Below are 20,986 nucleotides of genomic sequence, written 5' to 3'. Positions count from 1 at the left end.
TATTCTTCAGTATCCATTACGGAGTGAGCACTATATATTCACAGATGCTAACGAGTTTCCGGTGCCCATTCTGCAAAAGACACTACTGTTTGTTACTCAAACTCTGTATAATAATTATATTATAATTCTTCTATGAGATAACGTACAGTGGATGTGGTGGTGCATACTGAATCTACATTCTGGAGTGGATGTGTGGTTGTGCACAGAGCTAATTCTTGGTACCGGGTAAAGAAATCGTTGGCCGAGTATGCAGTTTTTCAGTTGGAGAAACGTGAGGCATAACACTAACCTGTTAAATTAATAAACTTCATTGTTTGCCCGTATTGAACCAAATTTACAACTTTTATTATAATTTGGGTCCACCTTATTCAATACATAAAAATTCTTGCGTAGATATTATTTCAATCAGTACTAGTTTCGAGACGCACATCTGCATCATCATCAGCTGTTAGAAGTTTGTAGAAAAATTGACAATCATATAAGTTTATCAACGTCAAATTGTTAATATGGTTTTAAATTGTGATCAATTTGACGTTGATAAACTTATATGATTGTAAATTTTTCTACAAACTTACCGGTATATCAGTTAGGGTTCATGTTTTTGGGTTACTGTACTCACGACCTAGTTTGTGAACCATGGGCAACGGCTGAGTGGCCTAGTAAGTGGTCCCGAGAGTCGGGATACCAGTTGCTATGGAATGGGAGTGGGCATCTCGGACATATTCTGAGTCATGGCCCTCCTTGTGCTCAGGCGGCTAGGACTATACAATTCACCGGTGGTCCATAACCCGTTAGAGGAGAGATCCTCACTTGAAGTATGTGCAAGTAGGGTAGCATCCTGCTTCATGAATTTACTGAGCTCAGAACATTTTAAGCAAGCCTCGGATCTATGGGAGTAACGGAGTCCTACTCCCATTTGACAGGCGAGGGAATCCTCGGAAACAACTTGGCGAACGAAATGGAATTCGATGGGGAGCTATCAATATCAATGGGGCTTATGGAAGAAAAAGTAGAACTGGCTGAGTCAGCAAAGAGGATGCATCTGGATGTGCTAGGAATAAGTGATATTCGAGTAAGGGGAGATAACGAGGAAGAGATAGGAGATTATAAAGTGTACTTGACGGGTGTTAGAAAGGGAAGGGCAGAGTCTGGGGTAGGGCGCTTTATCAGGAATACCATTGCACGCAACATAGTTTCTGTTAGGCAAATAATGAGCGAATGATGTGGGTAGATTTGTCAGTTGTAGGTATTAGGACTAGAATTGTCTCCGTGTATTCACCATGTGAGGGTGCAGATGAGGATGAAGTTGACAAGTTTTATGAAGCATAGAGTGACATCGTGGTCAGGGTCAACAGCAAGGATAGAATAGTGCTAATAGGCGATTTCAATGCGAGAGTTGGGAATAGAACTGAAGGATACGAAAGGGTGATTGGTAAATGTGGGGAAGATATGGAAGCTAATGGGAATGGGAAGCGTTTGCTGGACTTCTGTGCTAGTATGGGTTTAGCGGTTACAAATACATTCTTCAAGCATAAGGCTATTCACCGCTACACATGGGAGGCTAGGGGTACCAGATCCATAATAGATTATATCTTAACAGACTTTGAATTCAGGAAATCTGTTAGGATTGTACGAGTTTTCTGCGGATTTTTTGATGATACAGACCACTATCTGATCTGTAGTGAACTGAGTATATCTAGGCCTAGGGTAGAGAAAGTGAAATCTGTCTGCAAACGAATAAGGGTAGAAAATCTCCAGGATGAGGAAATTAGACAGAAGTACATGGATATGATTAGTGAGAAGTTTCAAACAGTAGACAGTAAGCAGGTTCAGGATATAGAAAGTGAATGGGTGGCATACAGGGATGCTGTAGTAGAAACAGCAAGGGAATGTCTAGGAACAACTGTGTGTAAAGATGGGAAAATGTGAACATCTTGGTGGAATGATGAAGTGAGAGCAGCTTGTAAACATAAAAAGAAGGCTTATCAGAAATGGCTCCAAACAAGCGCCGGGGCAAACAGGGATTTGTACGTAGATGAAAGAAACAGAGGGAAACAAATAGTTGTTGAATCCAAAAAGAAGTCGTGGGAAGATTTGGTAACAACCTGGAAAGGCTAGGTCAAGCAGCAGGGAAAACTTTCTGGGCAGTAATAAAGAATCTTAGGAAGGGAGGGAAAAAGGAAATGAACAGTGTTTTGAGTAATTCAGGTGAACTCATAATAGATCCCAGGGAATCACTGGAGAGGTGGAGGAATATTTTGAACATCTTCTCAATGTAAACGGAAATCATCCTGGTGGTGTTGCGAACAGCCAAGCTCATGAGGAGGAGGAAAATGATGTTGGTGAAATTATGCTTGAGGAAGTGGAAAGGATGGTAAATAAACTCCATTGTCATAAAGCAGCAAGAATAGATGAAATTAGACCTGAAATGGTGAAGTATAGTGGGAAGGCAGGGATGAAATGGCTTCATAGAGTAGTAAAATTAGCATGGAGTGTTAGTAAGGTACCTTCGGATTGGACAAAAGCAGTAATTGCACCTATCTATAAGCAAGGGAACAGGAAGGATTGCAACAATTATCGAGGTATCTCATTGATTAGTATACCAGGCAAAGTATTCACTGGCATCTTGGAAGGGAGGGTGCAATCAGTCGTTGAGAGGAGGTTGGATGAAACCCAGTGTGGTTTCAGACCACAGAGAGGCTGTCAGGATCAGATTTTCAGTATGCGCCAGGTAATTGAAAAATGCTACGAGGGGAATAGGCAGTTGTGTTTGTTTCGTAGATCTAGAGAAAGCATATGATAGGGTACCGAGGGAAAAGATGTTTGCAATACTTGGGGGACTATGGTATTAAAAGTAGATTATTAAAATCAAAGGCATTTATGTTGACAATTGGGCTTCAGTAAGAATTGATGGTAGAATGAGTTCTTGGTTCACAGTACTTACAGGGGTTAGACAAGGCTGTAATCTTTCACCTTTGCTGTTCGTAGTTTACATGGATCATCTGCTGAAAGGTATAAAATGGCAGGGAGGGATTCAGTTAGGTGGAAATGTAATAAGCAGTCTGGCCTATGCTGACGACTTGGTCTTAATGGCAGATTGTGCCGAAAGCCTGCAGTGTAATATCTTGGAATTTGAAAATAGGTGCAATGAGTATGGTATGAAAATTAGCGTCTCGAAGACTAAATTGATGTCAGTAGGTAAGAAATTAAACAGAATTGAATGTCAAATTGGTGATACAAAGCTAGAACAGGTCGATAATTTCAAGTATTTAGGTTGTGTGTTCTCCCAGGATGGTAATATAGTAAGCGAGATTGCATCAAAGTGTCGTAAAGCTAATGCAGTGAGCTCGCAGTTGCGATCAACAGTATTCTGTAAGAAGGAAGTCAGCTCCCAGACGAAACTATCTTTACATCGGTCTGTTTTCAGACCAACTTTGCTTTACGGCAGCGAAAGCTGGGTACTCAGGATATCTTATTCATAAGTTAGAAGTAACAGACATGAAAGTAGCAAGAATGATTGCTGGTACAAACAGGTGGGAACAATGGCAGGATGGTACTCGAAATGAGGAGATAAAGGCTAATTTAGGAATGAACTCGATGGATGAAGCTGTACGCATAAACCGGCTTTGGTGGTGGGGTCATGTGAGGCGAATGGAGGAGGATAGGTTACCTAGGAGGATAATGGACTCTGCTATGGAGGGTAAGAGAAGTAGAAGTAGACCAAGACGACGATGGTTAGACTCGGGGTTTCTAACGATTTAAAGATAAGAGATATAGAACTAAATGAGGCCACAACACTAGTTGCAAATCGAGGATTGTGGCGACGTTTAGTAAATTCACAGAGGCTTGCAGACTGAACGCTGAAAGGCATAACAGTCTATAATGATAATGTATGTATGTATATTCTATCAGCTGATGATGACGCAGAGGTGCGTCGAAACTAGTACTGTTTGAAATATATATGTTGTAATTATATCGACACAACAATTTTTATGTATTGAATAAGGTGGACCCAAATTATAATAAAAGTTGTACACTAACCTGTGCGGCAATCAGGAATGACCCAAGACATCGATGAAGAAGAGTGTAAATAAGGTTAGGGATGTTCTTCGTAAAGAAGGGTGCATCCATATGTAGAGAAAATCGTCGTACTTCTTTTTGTAGATTAAGATTTTTCTTCTGTAGCAGTAGGGAGTGCATTGGGACTGTTACCTGGAGGTATGTTATGAAATGTATATAATGAAAATAATTTTTGTTGGTGGATTTGTTTAGTTGTTTGTAGATTTGCCTTTTGTTTATGGCAAACACGAGTTGGTCTCATCAAGTGATGATTTTTGTTGGTTTTTTTTTAGTTGTTTGTAGATTTGCCTTTTATGAACGGCAAACACGAGTGGGTCTCATCAAGTGATGATTATTGTTGGTGTTTGTCATATATTTTTTATTATTGTTAGTAAAGTCATGGAATGAAACAAGTAGTAAATCTTTTATCAGTGGAGTAAGGATGAACCTGGCATGCTACCCAAATTTTATTTCAGGGGTAAACAGCAACAGGTAAGGTTATAAAGTAAGTCTGGAGCTTCGTTGGCCTGGGAGAAGGAGTTGCTCGTTGCTCTACAGAGTTAATTATTCCTGTAATTGTTCTTGCAGGTGGCACCCAATCTTGTTATTTATACTTATCTTAGTCACCATTTATCCATTTAATAATTTCAATAGCTTGTAGATGTTACAAGCTCTCCAGAATCACTATTTATGAGGAAACATTCAATTTCTTCGTCAACAAGATATGAATGTATTCTCCAAGACGCCATGATGGCTACATGTTAGCAGGAAAGATGTTCCACTCCAACGAAGCTGAAATAACACCAGAACACTTTCAAAACACGCAAAATGGAGTGGTATATCTGCCGTTCAGAACTTCTTTGAGCATTTCCACGGAATCTCAAAGCATGACACTATATTGCATTCATTTGTGAGAGTGGTGAAGTACACACTGCACCAAAACGTATATATACGGACTTGGTGGACGAGGCACAGCGTTCAATAACGTATATATACGGGTTTGGCAGTGAATGGGTTAATTTTGCGACTGATCGGAGGTTGAAAACAAATAGCCCTCATATAATGCTTTACAGACAATGTAATTATATCAGTGTATGTAAAATAAAATTATGCCCTACTCTGGTATTTGAATACAAAGACAATTTTGTCGTGCATGGCATACGAGTTTGAAGTGCAAGGTTACTAGAAATTTGATTGCCAACAGAAAATAGAAATGTGCAAACTCTGCAACACATATGGACTGAAAACAAAAGGGTTCATGTTTAAATACAAAGAGAGTAAGGCTGACAAAAGAAAGAAAAAGAAAGAACGTAATATGGTACCAAAAGACAGGGCTGTCATTTAAAGAATTTCTTGGTGCAGCAAAACATGACCTGGAGGACACCAGAATGGTTGAAACATTCCTGTCTGCCAACATCCCTCTAGAGAAACTGTATGATACATCAATGCAAAACTGGATAAATAATGTATGAAAGGTGAGTAATGTAATTTTCTTAATAAAATAAATCAACCACTTCATACTTTGAACAACTGCCATAACCACGCTGATTTGCCAACTGCATTGTGCTATTTTTTACAATTTTATTTGTATCTTGTTCATATCTGACAAGGTCACATTAAAGCATAAATGATATTTATTTACATATCTTACGGAGTGGTACTGAATGTTGAATGCAAGCATTATTCATACAGATTGTGGTACAGGAATAATTCGTAATGGATCATCAGAGGTGCCAACTACAGATTGTCCATAATGATTACGGATTTCACTTCGTGATTACGGTCGAAGGGGAAATTATTACGGAAAAGCAACATTACGATAAAAATTACTTTATAAAAAAAAAAAAAAAAAAGCGCAACTTCTACCTCGCAGGAATCAAAGAAGGCTGAGAAAATTAATGAAATACAACATAGATAGGCTCAACATTACACAAGCAACTATAGAAAACTTCCAGGAAGAAATTAAAATAACTCAGCATGGCAAATGGCCAGAATTATCTAAACAGATTAATAGTGCAGCGAAGAAAGTATTTGGATCAGTTAAAACTAAAATGAAAGTATGGTGGAATAATGTATGTGAGGAAGCACTTATGGAAAGAACAAAAAAGTGGAAAAAATGGAAATGTTCCAGAAAGAATGAACACTATGAGCTATTGAAACAACAAAGAAAGATCTTTTGAAAAATCGCAGCCAGTAGAAATTGAGAATAATTTTTTTAAGAAATAACTCCCGAAATTTATATCAGACCTTTAAGAATAATCTGAAAGGTTATCAATCCCGAAGTATTTGCTTCAGCGATGCAAATGGTAATATTGGCCTTAACAATGCCAAGAATTGTGAGATTCTGGCAAAACACTTCGAACACCTGCTAAACTGCCCTGAGCCAAATCATAAATTAGAATTTTCAGAAATTCACGAAAATCTAGAAGCTGATTCACCTCCAACAGCAGAAGAAATTGAGTAAGCATTAAAAAATCTTAAAAATAACAAAGCTAGTAGGGAAGACTCCCTAACAGCTGAACTTTTAAAATGAGCTGAACCAAAAATTATAGAAGATCAACAAATAATCTTTGAAGAAATTTGGGAAACAGAAAAGATCCCAGAGGATTGGAAAGTGGCTCTAATACACCCATTGCACAAGAAGGGTAACAAGCAAGATGTCAACAACTACAGAGGTATATCCCTCTTGCCAGTTGCTTACAAGATATTCTCAACAATACTACTAAACAGAGTAAAATCGACACTGGACAGTCAATTGGATGAATATCAAGGTGGATTTAGAGAGGGAAGATCTTGCTCCGAACAGATTTTCAACCTGAAATCTATAATTCGACACGGATTAATAAACTCCAAAGACATAGTTGTAACATTTATTGACTTTAAAAAAGCTTTTCACTCTGTTGATAGGGAAACCCTAGATAAAGTATTCCGTGAATTTGGAGTTAAAACTAAATTGGCAAACCTAATTCGTGAAACACTTACAGACACTATCTCGAAAGTAAAATTTATGGGTGAAATATCTCGACCTTTCAAAATAAATACAGGTGTCAGGCAGGGCAATAGTCTATCTCCACTCCTTTTCACTTGTGTCATGGAGAAAATTGTAAGAATTTGGAATGAAAAACTGAAAGAATCCAAAATATTGCCACTCATGCTGGGGAAGAAGAACAAAGGTGTTGCAATACATTGTCTAGCATTTGCAGATGACTTTGCCATACTTTCAGAAAGCCTTACAGATGCAGCAATGCAAGTCAATCTCCTTGAAAAGACAGCCAACATGACAGGCTTGAGAATCTCTGCCGAGAAAACAAAATTTTTGACAAATATAAAAATTGCCCCAAAGATTTTAGAAACGTATATTGGTCAAATAGAAAAGGTAAAGAAATTCAAATATTTGGGTGAGACAATTCAAGAAAATGGTTTAGAAAAATCTTCTATAGAGGAGAGGATACAAAAGATGGAAAGAGCGTACAGTATAACTAAGAATACTTACAACAAAAAGCGCTTATCAAGAAAACTTAAAATAAAGCACTACAACACAGTAGAGAAACCAGAATGCCTTTATGCCAGCGAATGTCTAGCACTGAACTACAAGCTTGATAAATTAGAAATATTAGAAAGAAGAATTATAAAGAAAATATTAGGTCCTCTAAGAATTGCAGAGTTTTGGGAATAAGAAGTGACAATGAAATTTACCAGAACATAGAAAACATATCAGAAACAATAAGAAAAAGAAGATTGCTATTTCTTGGACACATTTACAGAATGGATGACAATAGACTAACTAAACGAATCTTCAAGTACCTTTGGGAAAAGAAATCAACTACCACCTGGATTCAAGAAGTCAAGAAAGACCTGGAAAGGAACAATATACAAGAAAAAGAATTATTGGAAAGGAAGATTTTTGGGAAGAAAGTCTTACAAATGGAAGGATTCCAAGGGAGGAAGGAAGGAAAAGAAAACAGGCACAAAGTGGACTGAAGACAGGAAAAAGAAGCACAGTGAAACAATGAAAGAATAATGGAAGAAAAGGAAAGAACAACTAAGGAGGAAGAATTGAAATTGTAACGTGGTCCTTAAAAGGCCGGAATGTAAGAAGAGGAAAGGAAAACGTTCAATCCCTTAGATCATTAATGGTCAACTCTCCTCGTTTCAGTGTTTGTAAGTTGGCAACTAAACATATTTGGCAGTTATTGGTCGTCACTTCCTTTTGTTTCCTGCGAGCATTGTGAAATAATGCCCAGCTACATACACTAGTGTCCAAAAGTTAAAGTATAATCACTAAAAGAGGCCATACCGCCTGACAGGAATGTCAGACGGATTGTTGAAGAACCTGAAGCTGACTCACACACCGTATGTCACACAACTTGTCAAAAAAAAAAAAAAAAGTGTCAGAAAAGTTCTGATAGTTAAGGTACATATTTGACAACAGCTAACAAAACTTGGCAATGTCTTCCACAACAAAATATGCTGTTAATAGCGTGTATGGTTACCCCTAACGGCCACACATGCTTCGCAGGGACATGGCATGCTCTCTATCAGATAGTCCAAAAGCTTTTGTGGCAGTCGATCCTATTCCTCCGAAAGGGCAATGCGAAGGTCTTGGAGGGTCCTTGGTGGAGGTTGACGGGATGCAATTCGCCTCCCCAATGCATCCCAGGCATGTTCTATAAGATTCAGATCCGCAGACCTCGCTGGCCAGTCCATGGGATGAATATCTTCCCCAGCCAGAAATTCATCCACCAGAGCAGCGCAGTGCGGTCAGGCATTATCATCCATTAAGAGGAGGTCTGTACCAACTGCACCTCTGAAGAGTCGAACATGTGGTTTCAGTACCTCATCCCTGTATCTCTGAGCGTTAACAGTGTTCCACTGACCACCCATGAAGATGTGCAGGTCCGTACGGCCATTCAACATGATGCCGCTCCACACCATGACACCACCACCACCATACTGGTCCCGTTCCACGGTGTTCCTGTGGTTGTATCGGCTACCCGGTTCTCTCCAGATTAATGTGCAACGAGAATCGTTCTGCAAACTGAAGCGGGATTCATCTGTTAAGAGCACATGCCTCCATTCATTCATGGTCCAATTTCGATGTTGACGGCTCCACAGTAAACAGGCCCGTCTCTGTGCTGGAGTGAGCGGGACGCACACCACTGGACGTTGGGCAAACAGCTCTGCTGTTCTGAGCCTCTGGTACACAGTTTTCCAGGAAACAGCAACCCCTGAGACAGCTGCAAGCTCCGCTGACAATTGTCTTGCAGGTGCACTCCGATTTTGTCAGACGGTTAAGGCCAGATATTGGTCCTGCTGTGGGGTGGTTAACCTTGGTCGACCTGGTACTGGCTTACGACTAACATCTACTGTGTCTCAAAATTGTCTCCAAAGCCTGGAAATGACACTTTGTGGCACATTTAAGGATACAGCGACTTTGGTCTGTGTCTGGCCTGCTTCCAGGCAGCCGAGTATTCTACCCTCCAAAACGGGTCCAAATGGCGTTGTTGTGCCATTATGTTGTCACGTTCACCACAATGCTACAATCCGCACAGGGCAAACACGACTGAGGGAATATGGGGCGCCGACACTGGCTGTGTTTACCTTGTGGTTAGGCCGCTAGTCAAGGCAGGGAACACTCCTTTCCTATACAGAGCGAGCACGTAAGGTTGGTAGGTGCATATGTCGTGCGATTTGCTGTCCATTTCCTTTGCCCTGCTTACTCATAACTTATGCTTAAATTTTGGACACTAGTGTAGATATACGCTGCTCTCTTAGCTAGAATGACGCATCAAGTCAGCCATGAAGTAGGCTCTAATCCTTGCTCTGCTGTTCTCCAGTGCGTGCATTCGGCTGTCTCTTTGTATGCAAAGACGTGAGTGGTATATTTAGCACGTTTAAATTCTAATTATCCTGGTCGTTGATTCGAAAAGAAGTGATTGGTTTTGTAAAATGAAGCAGAGCAATTGTCAAATTGCATCTTCTTGTAAGAAGACAATAGTGTTACAGAAATATCGAGACGGTTACACAAAGGAATGGCCATGCCTACTTGCTTCATGTGTTGGTGAAAACCACGTGTTCTGTAGTGTGTGTTCGTGTGATTTCTCTGTGGCTCACAGTGGACGAGATGATTGCAGAAGACACATTGAATCCAAGAAATATCACACATATGGTGAATCAAACCAGCGTGTTTCATCGTTTTTTGTAAAAAGTAATGAAACTGCAGTGACAAATGCTGAATTGCTGTTCACATAATTTCTTTTGGAGCATAATATTTCGTCAGACCACGCTGGAAATTTATTTAGATCAATGTTCCCAGACTCTAAAATATCTCAGAAATATAGTTGTGCAAGAACTAAAACCTCTGCTTTTGTTCAATAAACGGCATCGGAGGCAAAAGAAGGAAATAAGTGAACTTTAGTGAATAATGCCCTTTTTCTTTTGGCTACTTATGGTAGTACTGATTCAAATGCAGTTAAACTTTATCCTATAGTTGTCTCTTTCTTTAATGCTCAGAGAAGCCAAATATCAATTCTTTTATTGTCATTGTTAGAGAGAACTGACAACACAAGCTAGGGAATTTTCTCTGTTATTAATAGTGAATTTTCTTCTTTAGCCATTCCCTGGGAAAATTGCATTCCTTTTTCATCTGACAAATAAAGGTGTTGCCAAATTTGTGAAGGAGGCAATCTTCTGTTTATGTCGCAGGTTGTTCATGTCATCTCATACACATCTATGCACAAAAAGCAGCAACCCAATTATCAGTCAATGTAGAGAACTTTTTGGTTCAGTTATATTACTATCTTACCAAGAGTTCTAAAAGGCAAAACATGTTGAAAGTATGTCAGGCTGTCTGTGGCACAGAGGGTCACAGCATTTTGAAATATGTCAGTACCTGTTGGCTCTCACTTCTTCAGTCATTGTTAGAGAGTACTGACAACTGTCTAAAATCTTGAGCAGTGGAAAGCTTTGACACCTATGTTTTGTAGTGAGCCCCACCATAAAAATGAGAGCAGCAAGCAGTTTGAAACTGTGAAATCTTTCATACAAGACCCACACACAAAACTATTTTGTTACTTTCTTCAGAGTACACTTCCTATCTTGAAAGATAATGACTGTGATGAAGAGATGTTTTATAATTTTGTAAGAGAGTTTTAAATGGCAGCTTGGAGTTATATTATCAGGAAATTTCCCATTGATAATGAATTTCTTCATCATGCCAAAGTTGTAGACATCTCTCTCAGAATGAAGGTTTCCTATTCATCTCTTGAATATTTTGTTCATTCCTAAGTTTGTTCAAGGAAAGTGAACATGACAAACTTGAAGAGGAATTTGCAGTTTACCAGTGTGATACTTTCCCTGAATATATTGTACATGGACCTAACATTGATGTGAACTGGGGCAACATTGCAGAGCTTAAAAATGAAAGTGGACAAATTAAGTATAAAACCTTAAGTAATGTTGTATTTGCAGTACTAAGTGTACCTCACAGTAACTCTCCCACAGAAAGAGTTTTCAGTGTTGTTAGGGAAAATCAGAATTCAGGCCTATATTAAGTACATCTACACTAGAATCGCTTATGGTTCTGACGACAAAAATGTCATCTCAGGGGGAAGTATGTTTCAGAAAAACCTACACTGAAAAGCAGCTGCTGGGTGCAGAACAAGCTACAAAGAATTTCTTATTGCAAAGCAGCTGCTGGGTGCAGAACAAGCTACAAAGAATTTCTTATTGCAGAACTAACAGGAACAGGTAATGAGCAAATTTGATTATGTAAATATGATATAATTTAGAATAGATTGCTGTAGGAAAGGGCAAACCGGGTGCTTTGGATGCGACTCGTAAACATTTTGAGGGGGGTGGGGGTGCGCGAGTTAAAAATGGGATTACTGGTAATCCACTTCAAAAGTTGGTCCCTCTGGGTCATGGAAAGTAGACCTACGATTCTGTAATTGCTCTATGACTTATTTTAATAGGATATAGAAGTGGTCCCTGCCAAATGTTAAGGATGATTGAGACTGAGACACTACAGAATCTTTAATAGAACCATTAATATTCATTCAAGGCACAATGAAAAACAGATAGAATGACTGTCTTTGAGGTGTTATTTTGAACATTTCCTAAAGGAACTGAGTTACTAAAAACTACTTTTTTTGTTTTGTTTTACAACTGTTTATATATCGCACTGACACACATAGGTTGTATGTCGACAATGGGATAGAAAGGCCTATGGGTTGAAAGAAAGTGACCATGGCCTTAAGTAAGGTACAGCCCCGGCATTTGTCTGGCATGAAAATAGGAAACCACGGAAAACCATCTTCAGGGCTGCTGACAGTGGGGTTCGAACCCACTGAATGCAGCTCACAGCTGTGCACCCCTAACTGGTCGGCCAAAAACTTCTTATTGGTGCGGTAAGAATCTTTGAAAATGCAAAAGATGACTGCTTTGTGAATGTCATCACCTTCCTGATGTGGTGCATCCTCTGCTGAAGACACCTCCAAAAGGAAAACTCGCAGAAAGTACGATTAAGGGAACCAGCTAAAGCTAGCTTTAGCTCAGTATAGAACAGGAATGCGAGAAATATTAATGGATGATAACTCTCCGCAACTCTTACCATACACACGTGACCGTCTTCTTCTGTCGCAACTGGCCATTCCAGTCTTCTCTTATTGTCAGATCCAACAAGAACTATATCACAAACTTTCTGAGGTACCTTATGTCCCTTCCTAGTTTGCTGCAGCACCAAAACACACAGATACTCCTTCCCAATCTTCTTGTCAGTAGCTGCCATAGAGGCTGGACATACTTTGTTCTCCTAATATCTATGGCATCCAAATAGTCAAGGCCTGTCATTCCACCTGAACGATTGTTCAGCAGGAACATAGAAGGGGTCAGTGGTATCATCCCCCTGTGTGCGGGGGTAGTAGAATAACACCCACGGTATCTTCTGCCTGTTGTAAGAGACTACTAAAAGGGGCCCCAGGGGCTCTTAACTTGGGGAGTGTGGGTTGGTGACCACGGGGCTCTTAGATGAGTCCTGGCTTTGCTTCCACTTACTTGAGCCAAGCTCCTCACTTTCATTTACCCTATCTGACCTCCCTTGGTCAACTCTTGTTCGTATCCGACACTGATGGTACTGGAGCATTCAAGGCCTAAGGACTCTTTCATTTTCACGCCGCTTCATGGCCCTCGTCTTTCTTTGGCAGATATCTTCATTTTTCGAATTGTTGGATCCCTTCTATTTTTTCTCTCTGATTAGTGTTATATAGAGGATGGTTGCCTAGTTGTACTTCCTCTTAAAACAATAATCACCACCACAAAGTTATGTGTTATCAAGTTATGTGGGTCTTCAGACAGGTAGATCAAGGGGTCTCGAGTTAACTACACTCTCCATATCACACAAGACTGTAGACATCTCTTTATAGTTCAAAGAAGATCTTCCAAATATCCTTCTACAGTTTCTTTATCATCTGCATCACCCTCTCCCACCATGTAGCAGTGGGTGGGATGAATTTCCACTGCACTGAATAGTTGCAATCTCCTTTACCTGAGTATAGCATGGTCATAAAACTGTTTGATATGGTGAAATTTGTGCCAGAATCACTGTAAATTACCTGAGATCTTCCTCTTCTTGCAGAAAAACCTCCTGAAACCAAGGAGGAATGCATCTGTAGAAAGACTCAGAGCCAGCTCCAAATGTACAATATGATCCACGACTTCTCACTACTCTTCAGGTAAAGCAGTCCGACGAGATGCACTCCAATAACTTTCAAGACCGAAGTATCATTTACTCTGTCTTTAGGCAACAGTGTAGACTCAGTCGTTTTCCTGCTTCTCAGACCCCAATATTTTCCTCTTAACAATCCCAACATCTGAATTCTAGTGTGTGAATGTTTCACACGATACTCTTATATTAGATCCATGATTCTGTAAGGCCATTCTGATCAATGAAGTGCAAAGCAATTTCCAATTGTCACCACCTGCCTTTCCCAGTACTTCTGCCTGGATGACTTTCAAAAGTCTTTTTCCAGCCTCTTCTATTTCTTCAACTGTGTGGCAACCACCTTCGGACCTTACCTGCCTTAGCATTCTGGCAATGAAGCGTAGCACCCAGGCTACAAGTCCAATGATTTAAGGAAATTTGGAGAATCATCACAGATATAACACTTTGCCGTAGTAATGAAGCATGGAGATAACCTTTTCTTCACTTTTTAAATTTCATCTTCATTGACATCTGATTGGGGCCAATCCTCTTCTTCCAGCTTTAACCAATCTAGCCCCTCCCACCATCAGGAGTCCATGAGAGATCATGCATAACCCCCTCGGGATGGAAGGTTGGCAGGATTCAGATCACCAGCTACCTGTCTCAAGTCTTCTTGCCTCGTCAGTGTTGTGATCTCTTTCACAAGGTTACTGACAAATGGATCTGATGAATCATTTCTTTTGATCCAGTGTAATACTGTGGAAGAATCAGACCAATAATACTCAGGGATGTTCATACTTAAAAGTCCCCCTCACCTAGGCTGTCAGTACAACAAGCTGGAAATTCTAACCTGGGAGGTGGTGGTTATAATTGTTTTAAGAGGAAGTATAACGAAGCAACTATCATGATAGATATCCAACACTTGAAAAATGAAGGTACTGATCAAAGAAAGACAAGGGCGTGAAAATGAAAGACTCCCTAGGCCTCCAAAGGTAATACCGTTGGGGTTGGAAAAGAACAAGAGTTGACCAAGGGAAGTTGGATAGGATTGATGAAAGTGAGGAGCCTGGCACAAGTAAGTTGAAAAATGCCAGGACTCAGCTAAGGGCCTTGTGGTCGCCAACCCATGCTGCCGGGGACCTGAGCTTTGCCATGAGAAGCAACACCAGAACAGATCCTTTTGCTCCACTTCTCAGAAAAATCCACTGCAGCATAGGCATTTTGACTGTCATCACACAAGGCACGGAGCCTCCAATTTGGTTTGTATTCTCAAGCACTGAAACGCCTTGGTATACTCAACTCGGAAACCTGCAGAATTTCTTGCTCCCATAGTTTGAATTTCTTCTGCATCTGTTCAGGCAACAGATACCACACATTCGCTCTATAGGTTTTAGCCATATGACCTTGTTTCAGACACTGGTAGCAGCACTCCGATTTCTTCAATACAATCTTCTTCTCAAACAAGAGTCAAATTCTGTGCCCTGAAACATTCTTTCACATTGTGGTTCCTCTTACAGAAGACACAATTGCTTACATTTAATGCAACTCATGCTTCTCCAGCAAACACATTACTAGAAGTAGGTATAGTTTCAGGTTGAGGGAACTTACTACAGTAAAACTTTATTAAGATGTTTCTGCAGGGAACAAGGAAAGAGAACATGTTAAGCGAGAAAACGTAATACTAAATACACGAATAAAAACTATCCAAATGGGATATGAAAACACCGGTTAAATTTTTCTTTTTGGACACGTGTGCATTTTACATTGTGCATATAAAGGTACAGAGAACGATATAGGCTATCTACAGTTTCTGAGCTGTATATTCCAGACCAGTGAGTTATTAAACATTCTTTTCTTGTCACACACTTCAAACATTAATTATCTGGAGATTAAACTCGATCATGTGCGAGAGAATGACTTTGAGTGCCTTCTTCAATGCAACACCACTTCGATCAACTTGAGTCGAAACTCAATGGTGCGAGTTTTACGCATTACCTGTCCCCTTCCAGGATTTTAATTTTGTCTTCATTAACAAGCAATTTCACAACCTTTTCAGTATCCATAACTGGGCTACCACAAGACAAAATAATATGCACCACACTAGTCAACTTCACACAATTATGTTCCTAATCCATAGGTAGGCTATCATGCAACAAATATTCGCTACCCTTCACTGTATCACTCAAAACAATTAATTTCTGACTTCTGGATGGAATGTGAAATACAAACACAAACAGGGTTCCTGGGTTATTCAGCAATATCACTGAGAAGCAGCAAGCAAAACTGAACTTTCCTGAGGTGAACACCTTACTCCCCGAAGGTGTAATTTACCTTGTAAAGTTCAGAAATTGAAGGCCTTTTCCCATTTTCACACAACTTACCTGCTTCCTGTGGTGAGGGCTCTTATATGTCCTTGAAATCACTTTTACAGGGAATGACAAAGAACATTTCCAGGGCTGGAAAAATGTGTTCATACTAAGCAGTAATAGTGAAAATTTGTGTTGCGGCAAATGAGGTATTTTTTTAAATATAGATTTTATACGACTAGAATCGGGACTTCAAATTGACTACGTGCTAAGCAAGTAAACTTCTTAAGTAGAAAAGCATGTAACAAGGTTTCACTGTATTCTGCTATCCCATCTTCTGTAGGAATACATGGAATTCTTTGTGGGCAAGAGTAATTTTCTGCTCTCTCTCTCTCTTTCCACTTGTTATACATAAAAGTGATAGCAGAAAATCTTTATTGCACTATATTGTCATAGCTGTTTTACTGATACAATCATGGGGGGTAAAAACGCTGCATATTTATAATTGGTCATTCTTGACAATTCTAGCAACCTAAGATATGTCTCTAATTGATCATTAAGTTGCAAAGGGGTGAGTTTCTGAGATGTGAAATTCTGAATAATCAACTCCCAACAATTATTCTTCTCTTCCAAGCCTACATTACAAACAATGGATTATTTTCTCGTTATTGTCAGCTATAGGTGGAAAGCTATTTATGATGTTTCTTGCCCTGCTGGCCTCTGTAATTGCCTAAATTAGGTACTGGAACTTGTCTTCCCTTTATACTTCTGAATTGTCATGCATCGTCCAGAACTGGCTCCAGAAACCTAACCAGTCTTGAACTTCACCACTGAATTTCCCGAGTTCAATCTTAGGCAATCAATTTTTCTTACTGGTACCAGAATTGTTGCTCAACACTTCAATGCCTTCACTTGTGACAGTTGGTACATTCGCTGCATAGAAGTTTACAACCCTGTGATGTGTCTTGTCTAATTTGTTGCAGGGTTCTTGCACATTCTCATATTCACTTTCATAATCTGAGTCATGTAAACTGAGTATGTCAAAAACTTCATGAAAAGTAGTCTTTGTGAATGCTGCAATACATTAATTCACTGAGAAATGTATTTATTAGCAACAAGATACACATTTGCAACATTATTAGGTACTATTATATCAACATGAAGCATTTCATAAAAATATATGGGTCTTAAAAAGCCTGTTCACCGAGTAAGTGGCTGTCTGGTTTGGATCATATAGCTATCAGCTTGCATTTGGGAGGTAATGGGTTTGTACCTCACTGTCGACAGCCCTGAAGGTAGTTTTCCGTGGTTTCCCATTTTCCTTATTTAAAGCCATGGTCACTTCCTTCGTACTTCTAGCCCTCTCCTATCTCATCATCGCCATAAGACATATCTCTGTCGGTGCGATGTAAAGCAAATTGTAAAAAATAAAATGAATGCTGTTCTTGCATAGTGTTTGTGCTCTTTTTATGTTTTATTTTTTACTGTATTACTTGAACATCATTTAGGACCCAGATTCTGATTCATTGTCTAAAATATCACATGGGACACTATTATTCACACAATGAATATCCTTTCAAACAGAACAAAGATGGCCTAGACCACCATAGCTCAATTGGTAGAGCAACCGACGCGAAATCGGGAGGTTGTGGGTTCGGATCCCACTGGTGTCCGGCTGGCCATTTTTGTTCTGTACTTAACATCTCTTCAACACGTACTACATGTATGTAACACGACCTAATACATTGAAAGTCTTTTTCGTTTATTATTCACAGATTTTATGTTTAAAGCACACTCTTGTTAAGGTCTCCATAACTTTGAAACAGTGAACTGTAATTCAGAAAATTAAAATAGCTGAAAAGCAGCAGTGATAGAAAAATTAAACTGTAAGTAAATTGGAATGAAGACAAATATCATATATAACCCAGGTCTATGCTCCACATTCAGGATGCTCAAATTAAGAATGAGAAGCCTTCCTGATCAGCTTGGAAAAGCATATGGATTGTGAAAATTTGATAGTAATGGGAGATTTTATTGCTCATGTTGGATCAGACAAACTGGCGTATGAATCCTCCCTGGGTCCTCATGGAATGGGGAATAGGATGGCAGAGGGCAAGCACCATCTACATCTATGTATGAGAAACAATATGTTTGTAAGTAACACTTGGTTCAAGAAAAGGGACTTTCACAAGATATTGTTGGAACGGTAAATGTGGAACTGTGATTGATTACATATTTGCTGACCTTTAAGAAGTTTGGAAGGTAGTAAGATGATGTGATGTCTAAGTAATCCCTAGTGATGATATTATTTGGATGGAGACTACAAGGTGTTGGTTGCAGATATCATAAAGAGAAGACCTCCTAAGTCCACAATAAAAGAATACCAAACATAAAAATTTGGAGACATTCTGAACCAAATGTGAAGGAAATGTTTGAGAGACTGTTCAGAAGATGTTACCAAAAGATGATCTGCGATCTGCAAATGAGGAAATCGATATGCTAAGGAGAGCGAACCATGTGATCTTGCCGCGGTGGGGAGGCTTGCGTGTCCCAATGATGCAGATAGCCGAGCCGCAGGTGCAACCATATCGGATGGGTATCTGTTGAGAGACCAGACTAACGAATGGTTCATCGAAAGGGGGGTAGCAGCCTTTCGGTAGTTGCAAGGGCGGCAGTCTAGATGATTGACTGATACGGCCTTGTAATAATACTCAACATGGCTTAGCTGTGTTGATACTGCTACACGGCTGAAAGCAACGGGAAACTATAGCCGTAACTAACTCCCGAGGACATGCAGCTCTCTCTGTATGAATGATGTTCTGATGATGGCTTCCTCCCGGGTAAAATATTCCGGAGGTAAACTAGTCCCCCATTCGGATCTCCGGGTGGGGACTACACGAGAGGGGGCGATCATCAGGAAGATGGATACTGACATTCTGTATATGTGGACGAGACCTGGAGACACTGGAAGGTATCAAATAGACTTCATTATGATTAGGCAGAGATTCAGAAACCAGGTGTTGGACTGCAAAACTTTCCCAGGAGCAGACGTGGACTCTGACCACAACTTGTTGGTCATGAAATGCCATCTGAAGTTGAAGAAATTGAAGAAAGGAAAGAATGCAAAAAGATGGGATCTAGACAAGTTGAAAGAAAAGAGTGAGGGATTGTTTCAAGGAACATGTTGCACAAGGACTAAATGAAAAGGCTGAAGGAAACACTATAGAGAAGAGTGGAGAGTCATGAAAAATGAAGTCAGTAGGGCTGCTGAAGAATTGTTAGGAAGGAAGAAAAGATCAACTAAGAATCAGTGGATAACTCAGGAGATACTAGACCTGATTGATGAACGACGAAAATACAAGAATGCTAGGATTGAAGAGGGCAGAAAAGAATACAGGCGATTAAAGAATGAAGTGGATAGAAAGTGCAAGGTAGCTAAGGAAGAATGGCTGAAGGAGAAGTGCAAGGATGTTGAAGGCTGTATGGTCCTGGGAAAGGTAGATGCTGCATACAGGAAAATCAAGGAAACCTTTGGAGAAAGGAAATCTAGGAGTATGAATATTAAGAGCTCAGATGGAAAGCCACTTCGAGGGAAAGAAGACAAAGCAGAAAGATGGCAGGAGCATATCCAACAGTTGTATGAAGGTAAAGATGTAGACAATTTGGTTCTGGAACATGAAGAGGCTGTTAATGCTGATGAAATGAGAGACCCAATTTTGAGGTCAGAGTTTGACAGAGCTGTGAGTGACCTCAATAGGAACAAGGTATCTGGAATTGATGACATTCCCTCTGAATTACTGACTGCCTTAGGAGAAACCATCATGGCAAGGTTATTTCATTTAGTGTGCAAGATGTATGAGACAGGAGAAGTCCCATCCGATTTTCGGAAGAATGTTGTTATATCTATTCCCAAGAAAGCCAGTGCTGACAGGTGTGAAAACTACCGCACCATTAGTTTAGTATCTCATGCCTGCAAAATTTTAACACGTATTATTTACAGAAGAATGGAAAAACAAGTTGAAGCTGAGTTGGGAGAAGATCAATTTGGCTTCAGAAGAAATGTAGGAACACGTGAAGCAATCCTGACTTTACGTCTGATCTTAGAGGATCGAATCAAGAAGGACAAGCCCACGTACATGGCATTCGTAGATCTAGAAAAGGCATTCGATAATGTTGATTGGACCAAGCTATTTATGATTCTGAAGACGATAGGGATCAGATTCCGAGAACGAAGAATTATCTACAATCTGTATAAAAAACAGTCTGCAGTGAAAAGAATCGAGGGCTTTGAAAAAGAAGCAGCAATCCAGAAAGGAGTGAGGCAAGGCTGCAGTTTGTCTCCTCTCCTTTTCAATGTTTACATAGAACAGGCAGTAAAGGAAATCAAAGAGAAATTTGGAAAGGGAATCACAGTCCAAGGAGAGGAAATCAAAACCTTGAGATTTGCCGATGACACTGTTATTTTATCTGAGACTGCAGAAGATCTCGAGAAGTTGCTGAATGGTATGGATGAAGTCTTGGGTAAGGAGTACAAGATGAAAATAAATAAATCCGAAACAAAAGTAATGGAGTGCAGTCGAACGAAGGCAGGTGATGCAGGAAATATTAGATTAGGAAATGAAGTCTTAAAGGAAGTAGATGAATATTGTTACTTGGGTAGTAAAATAACTAACGATGGCAGAAGTAAGGAGGACATAAAATGCTGACTAGCACAAGCAAGGAAGAGCTTTCTTAAGATAAGAAATTTGCTCACTTCAAACATTGATATCGGAATTAGAAAGATGTTTTTGAAAACTTTCGTGTGGAGCGTGGCATTGTATGGAAGTGAAACATGGACGATAACTAGCTCAGAAAGAAAGAGAATAGAAGCTTTTGAAATGTGGTGTTACAGAAGAATCCTGAAGGTGAGATGGATAGATCG

The 20,986-nt window shown here is 39.7% G+C and overlaps 1 protein-coding gene across 3 annotated transcripts in view; it reads right to left on the bottom strand.

Moving 5' to 3' along the window:
• The window catches only part of O-fut2 (O-fucosyltransferase 2), a 188,420-nt gene that overhangs the window by 12,496 nt on the left and 154,938 nt on the right, over window positions 1-20,986 (bottom strand). The gene's annotated exons all lie outside the window — the stretch shown is intronic.

This window comes from Anabrus simplex, chromosome 5, assembly GCF_040414725.1.
Source record: "Anabrus simplex isolate iqAnaSimp1 chromosome 5, ASM4041472v1, whole genome shotgun sequence".
Classification (NCBI taxonomy): domain Eukaryota; kingdom Metazoa; phylum Arthropoda; class Insecta; order Orthoptera; family Tettigoniidae; genus Anabrus; species Anabrus simplex.
Note: the sequence above shows the minus strand (reverse complement) of the source record. Positions and strands in the feature narration are given on the sequence as shown.